Raw genomic sequence first — 7,732 nt, 5'->3', positions numbered from 1 at the left:
GGAGTGTCATCGCGGGAAGGTATATGAATGACATTAGCAAACCAAGTGAAAATTAGCTCCTGAGAGCTCCGATATCCTTGAATTGTTTCTGCTTACTTTTCTGCTCAAATTGTTATTTTTTGCAATATTGGTGCTTTACTTGTTAAATTGGGATTGCTACTTAACCAATGTGCTTGCATGTGTGTTCTTGGCCTCACGAGCATTTTGCTCACCCTATAGATTTGTTTTCCTTAACAGGTTTAGGCTTGGAATGACGTTGGGAGTTATTCACATAATTGGATGCATTAAACATTGGGGGTCTAGTGACAAATTGTCCTTCAAAAAACGTGGCATTATTGGTTGTCATTTTTACTCCAATGTCACTTGACCTTAATCTCTAGGAGACCAACCTCTGATATCAATTGTTAGGATCGAATACAACCTAAGAGGGGGTGAATTAGGTTAAATAAAAATTAATCGGTTATGAGACACTTTTCGACTCAATATGAAATTTATTCTCTTTTCTAGATGACCACTCAATGGAACAGTTAATAAAAAAGTAAGATTACTTGTGAGTAGAAGAGATGAGCAATTTATTTTGCAAGATAGTAAGTAAAAGGGAAAGAATAGCAAACCAAATTTCAAACTACTCTTGGGGTTGAATATTACTTTATAGAGTAAGTTTTTTCAAATTGATCAAATATAATCAATCTTTGTGTACAAAAGAAGGATCACTTCCTCCTTGCCCCAAATTACACTTGGTCAAGTTGGAAAATTTTACAATCACTCGAATAACCCTCACAAAGCTATACTATTAAAGTATTTTTCTCACACAAGAAAAACTTATATGAAATTTACACAACTAAGAGTACAAATCTTCCTTATAGAGTATTTTCTCACTAAATTCACTCTTGATTTTTTGTAGTCTCAATGTGTATAAGTTATCTAAAAGTAGTTGACCATGCACTATATATATATGAGACCAAAAAGTTCCTCTATTAATGCTTCCAACGGATAGAAAGTAGCTGAAGAGTCAACCAACCGTTGGAAGTGTCGAACGTTCGGTACTCCTGTTTTTTGCGGCCGACAGCAGGCAATGAGTTTGAGAAAATTTCTTTAATTTTTCGGACGTCTGAGTTCTCTGATGCTTGCGTCCAAAAGCAGATGATAAATATGAGAAATTTTCTTCAGTTCTATCGGACGTCTAGTACTTCCAATATTTTGCGTCCAAAGTTGCGCATTGTTTATCGTACGTCCGGTGCTCTAATGTTTTGCGTTCGATCAAAGTCAGTGAGTTAGAGGGAATGTCTTAATTCCTTCGGACGTCCGGTAGTGGAGTTCTTCATGCGTCTGAAGTTGTGCAACGATTGTCGGACATCCGGTCCTGTCTTTACGAGCGTCCGACAGCTTTCAACAACCTTTGTTTCTTTCACTTGTACTTGATCTTTAAATCTGATTTACTTTATGACTGAAAGAATTTCTTGAAGAGATATTAGTATCATCCATTTGTTTTATAAATATCAAAGTTAGGGACTAAGATAAACACTGTAGTATTTCTTATGATATATGAGCAGTTTACCAAAATCAAAACTTTCAAATGTTATTATATATAAAATCTATTTTTAATGAACTTAATCCTTTAGTAGCATAAGTTATGCCTTATAACATTTTTTATTAACAACGTAGCACATTAGTATGGATATAATATACATAGTATACTATTAACACATAAATTTTGGTAATTAGGCCCCTAATCAGGAATTAGGAATCAAATTCCAATAGCTATATTCAAACTATGGGAAAATTTCACTTTTTGTCCCCAAACTTTGCATTAGGGACATATGCCATCCCCAAACTTTTAGGTGCAACATATTTAATACATGAATTATGAATTTCTAGACACATTTAATCCAGAAACAGCAAATTGATCAATTTTAACATAAAAAAGTCACGTGACCAACACGTGGTCGTGCTTGTTAATACAATTCTTTATTAATGGAAATGAAGACAATTTATCCAAATTAGCTTGTTCATACAGTTCTTTGTATTTACAGTGCTTTTGGTGACAATTGAACTACCTTTTTCTATATAAAGCACAACTAAATTGACAAACTAAGGCATTTTCATTACAAAATTTTGCATAATATATAATGTAATATGCCGCGGCCCATTTTTTGGTGATGGAAAAAAAATTTACAAAAGATGTGATTTATTTAAAAATAAGTGAAAAAGGACCTAGAATGTGACTTTAAAGAATGCGACAATTTGGGTCCAAATTTAATCTAAAAGAGTTTTTAAGAAAAAAGAGGAGTCGCCACTTGGTATTGAGTTTGGATGTACCAAGTCACCCAAAAGTATTTTTCACAAATAAAATAAAATAAAATAAAACCCTTTACAACAACTTCAGGTCTTTGAAAAATAAGAGAAAATGAATTCGGGAGTCACGGTTGAAGAAAGGGAAGACAAAGGTTCGATTAACTCAAATTTAAGCCACCCTTTCAACCTAGTCTAAACTAGTTGCGAGATTTAGTCAAAATTTTCCTAATCTAACCCTTAATTTTATCACATTTGGATGTTTCCTACATGGATGCAAATCTAAATTTAAAAATATCTAAAAGGACAAAATATCCATTCAAGGGTTTAATTGATACCAATCGCATTGATTGCGAAGGCCAAAATAATTCCTTGAAGGGGTCACGAGTATGCATGAATGAAATTAAAAGAAAAGAAAAAAAATTATATATCTAGATATAAATGGTCAAAGAATAGGAATTCAACCTAATGGGTACGGGAGACAAAAACTTGTGACATAACTTTCTTATACAGGGATTAATGGGTATTTAAACTAAAAAATTGTAATCACCCATTTCCATGTTCAAAAAATAATTCTCCTAATATGAACAAACAAATGAACTAGCTTATTCTATAATTTCTTAAATGAGATGCAATTCTAAATGATATGATTAACACATATAGAGGATAGGGGATAATATAATAGGGAATATCATGCAAATGAGAAAAGATCCTAAAAATGAAAATATGCATGAAAATGTAATGAATATCATACAAAGATGAATCTAATGCATGAACAATCTAAGGGTCTAGTATTGGACTAATCCATTTCTAAAAGTCCTTACTAGCGTTGGACTAGCAAGTAAACGGAGGGAGAAACCACAACTAGCGTTGGACTAGTGTGGTGACGTCATGCATTAATAATACATAGTAAAACAAATAGGCATAAATCAAAACAAATAAACATATAAGTGCACGTAACACATAACACTTAAACATAATATCTAGATGTAAAAATCCTAAGAAAAGCGGATAAGGCACATAACACATAAGCCACATAAACACACAACCCACCTATTACATCGGGGAGCCTAACTACAATCTAAATGGGGAAAGTATAATAAAAATAATCTAATTATCCTATCTATTACATTTTTTAGGTATTTAAATGCCTCTCAAATCATTATAAAAATTAATTAAACATATATAAGAAAATTCAAATGAATATTTAAATCAAATAAACAAAGCATATAAAAATATATAAACACATAGGAACACGTAGGAGGACATAAGAGTACGTAATTGACATTGAAATAATAATAATAGAGGTACCTCCCTTTTAAAGTGGTGACCTAATGGAGTTACATGGCTCTATTTATACTCAAAATGAACAAAAGAATCATGACACCAATTTAATTGAAAAATAATAATAATGATAAAAAATTCATCTTAACATGTCAAATGCATAGAAATTTAAGAACATCTAAAAATTACAAGTTAAATATATTCAAAAGTAACATAATTCGCTATTAAAGAAAAAAACAATCATAATAAAGAAAGTCAAAACTCATTAGGGACTGAATTGCAATAATTGAAAAAACTTTTGGGGATAAAAATTATTTTTTCCAAAGTTCAGGGGTCAAAATTAAATGAAAGATAAAATTTAGCAACCAAAATAAAATTAATTTAAGGACCTAATTGAAAGAAATTTAAAATATTCTGAGCCATAGTGAAAATAGTTGAAAGTATAGGGACTGATATGCAAAAATATTTTCTTATTCCTTATCAAATCAGGCCACTGACCATTTTTCTCATTTCTTTGGGTCAAGATTCCCAAGCCCATCGGAAAGCCTCGAGAACAAGAGACGAGTTAGCCCATCGTTTTTTGTCAAACAAACCCAACCGAAATGCATGGGTTTCAACTCCCAAACCCATGCGTAAAACCCTAATAAAAGTAACCAAAACCCAACTAAAAACCCACCAAAAAAAATTATTAGCCCAACTATTCTTTTTCTTTCTTTTCTTTCCTTCTTTTCTTTCCTCCTTTCTTCCTCCACTTCCCAGCCATTTCTTTCTCTTCTTCTTCTGCCAGCCATCGGCAGTGCCACTGTCGGACCACCGTCGGCGAATTTTCCGGTCGCCAAAAATTGTCAAAATACACCCCCACTCCATTTTTCGCGTACATTCGATTTCCGGAGTTAGCTTTTACAAAAAATGAAAGAAAAGTGGTCAAATGGCCAAAAAACAGTCACGGTTTTGCTTCCCAAAAATCACTAAAATCTCACCCAAAAATTGTAAATTTTATACCAAAACACTACTTGTGATTACTACAATGCAACTATTTTCTTAGTTTAACAAGAAAAACAACAACAAACCATGAATCAAAAACAAAACAACCCAAAATAAAAAATATATATTTACATGCCTCTAATGCTCAAAACTTCAAAATACTTAAATAATTCAACATTTTTCAAACCACATACTAACTACAACCGTCTATTTCACCAGAAATAAGCACAAAATATTCACTAGTTTAATTCATTTTTTATTATGGCATTTTATCAAACATTTAGCATGCGTACAGAAAAACTACTTCTCTTTCTTCAATCTTGCTCAAGCCATTTCCCGAATTTTGAACAACACAACAACAACAACAAAAGCCAGAAAATTAAACGTTACAATATAGCTTTAACATGGTTAATAAAACTGGAAAAATACCTCAACTCAAGCAAGAGCTTCTTCGGTCAAAATTTTGGAGGAAATCCAGCACCTCACACCCCAATTGCTTGTTGTCTTCATTTCCTTCCTTCACCTTTCTTTGCTCTGAGGACAGGTGCATGTGAGATTGAGAGAGCCAGAGATGGAGCCGAGAGAAGATTGAGGGAGATGAGGAGAAAATCTGCTAGTTTTTCTTGGGAAGAAAAAGAGGGACCGAGAGCTCTCTTTTGGAGTCAAAAAAAGTGGAGTTTTTGTGTTTGGTTCTTATTCTTGTCTTTTGAGGGAGAAAGCCGAGAGGCTCTTTAGCCAAAGTGGAGTTTTTTTCTTGTCCCCTTGGAAGCAAAAGAAAAGGCCGAGAGATGTATTGGGAGAAAGAGTGTTAGGTTGGTCAAAAATCATGATTTACCAAATGACAAGAAAGGTCAAGAAAATTGAGTGTAGGAATGGGTTAAGTGTGCATTTGGTGAAAGAGAAATAATTAAGGAAAGATTTTATCTTCCCTTTTTCTTTTCTTTTTTTCAAAACAAACCTGCAAAAATGAGAAAATACACATTAAAATGCAAGAAAATAAACAATTAATTAAATAGAAAAAATTCAAGAAAACATTAAAATTTGACAAAATTTTGGTGTCTACATAATAGTCGGGTTGATTATTGACCAAATAGAGAAAAGTCATAAACAGTTGGCAATTTTTTGTTTCTTTATCTTATACAGAAACTACTAGATGTTTATAATTTTTCGTTTATCTTGCCCAAAAATTACCACTTATTTATATCTTCCTTTTTATGTTCTACAAAAAAAGGAAAAAATACCAGCTATGCATGGGATTCTTTATGGGTTTCTTTTATTTCCCATAAACTACTTGCAATTTATGGCTTTCCTCCATGTATGGGTAAAAAAAAATTTTTGTAATATTTTTTAACATGCTTATGAAAGAGAATTTTTGTGATATTTTTTAACATAAATTTATCATAGGAAAAAATTTTTTGTAATATTTTTCTACTGAAGCCAACAAAAGCTAGTAGTTTCTTTTTTGGGGATTTTTCCTTAACGAGCATGTGCTAGTCACGTGACCCTTTTCCATCTAAATTGATAAATTTGCGATTTGTAGACTAAATGTCTCTTGAAATTGATAATTTATGTATTAAATGTGTTCCACCACAAAGTTTGGGGATGAAATGTGTTTTTAACCCAAATTTTGGGACAACGTGGAATTTTCGCCCTAAACTGTTTTACTGAACTTTATCAATTGGATAAATATTGGCTTACTAATGTCAAATATTCAATCTAAATTTTTCAGTCATTTCCAAAATTTGATCAGCCCTAGTATTTGCAATAGAGTGTTAAACATGAACACTCACAAGTAAGTTGAAAATTACGCCAACTGCAGAACTGTACACAGGGGTTGTGGTAATTAGTTCTTTGGTAGCCAACCTCTTCAACAAGGATCTAGTAATATCCATCAAACTTCTGAGTAAATGAGAAGGACATGCACAGAGCCAAAAAAAGAGCTTGTTTAGATGGATTTAAATTAAAATATAAGATTGCAACATACTCATGAATTGTAAAACTATTTCAAGCAACCATCAAGCCCAAGACAAATGACATGTATCATTTCTTGCATGAAAGACCATGGATACAGGGATAAATAGCAAACAAATAGAAGACAAAATTTATTGGCACAAACTCAATTAACTCTACTAGAGATCCATAATTCAGCACAATCAATATTTACTTGATGCAGTAGTGAAAGTAATTACATGAATTAATCCAAACAAGCAAACCAAAAATGATTCATGATTAGAACACACAAGATCATTCAACAAGAATCTCACATTTTAGCAGACTCAAGAATAGGAGTTAATTGAAATACAACTGTGTTAAAGTTTCATAAAATATGTCAAAAGCTATAAAATAAAATCCTAAATATGCCTATTTATAAGCTATAGGTGTTCGAAACTGAAAGGGCAAGAAAAAGGCAACTAAAATTAGAAACTAAAGCAAATTTCATCTAATCATTTACTTAGGATTTTCGGATGGATCCGTTTTAGCAGGTCGTGAATCCATCTTGCAGAAGGCAAATCCATGTCAGTAGCTTCTACCTTTAATCCACCCTATCAATTCAGCACCAGTTTCTAAGTTGGATTGTGCCCAAATTGTGATTTTGATGAGGAACACATTGTACATCAATTCCCTCCTCCTTGTAAGAGTTTGACCTTGAGTTCCAGGAGGAATCTACAACACTTGAACAAAGTCATGTTCCAATAATTCTTCCTTGAAGTTTATAGGGTCTAAATATGGACACAAACTCGATCATAAGTAGATTGACAGCTTCATTGGTACGAAATCAAGCACAAATTCAAAAGCAAGAACCACATCATCCAGCATTGTTAACGCAAACTTGGACCCTATTTCTTGTTCATTAGTTCAGGCTTCACCTCAACAATCATCGCTCAAAAATGCATCTAACTTTGATCCCACACAACACCAAAAAGTCGCAACATTGTTTTTATGAGTGAATAAAGAGGTTTACAAGAGTGAACCTCAACCTTCTCAAGTGGCAGTAATTTATCTTCAACTATATCAAAAGGAATAGCAGCATTCACCTTCACATCACCTAACGAGTCACCTACATTCAAATCACACACTACAAGCAAAATAGTTGATAAGTTATTGTTGACTATATGGATTACTTTGGACTGTGACCCTAACTTCATTGGCACTAAAACAAATTTCTTACCAT

The 7,732-nt window shown here is 32.7% G+C and overlaps 1 long non-coding RNA gene across 1 annotated transcript; it reads right to left on the bottom strand.

Moving 5' to 3' along the window:
• Positions 1–618: 618 nt before the first annotated feature.
• On the bottom strand, positions 619–5,449 carry LOC113706641 (uncharacterized). The gene is made up of 2 exons (XR_003452067.2): positions 4,990–5,449; positions 619–1,447 (listed from the first exon to the last, which is right to left on the bottom strand). It is a non-coding gene; the product is annotated as an uncharacterized lncRNA (long non-coding RNA).
• Positions 5,450–7,732: the final 2,283 nt, after the last annotated feature.

This window comes from Coffea arabica, chromosome 8c (assembly GCF_036785885.1).
Source record: "Coffea arabica cultivar ET-39 chromosome 8c, Coffea Arabica ET-39 HiFi, whole genome shotgun sequence".
Classification (NCBI taxonomy): domain Eukaryota; kingdom Viridiplantae; phylum Streptophyta; class Magnoliopsida; order Gentianales; family Rubiaceae; genus Coffea; species Coffea arabica.
This window is presented reverse-complemented; position numbering and strand designations above follow the sequence as displayed.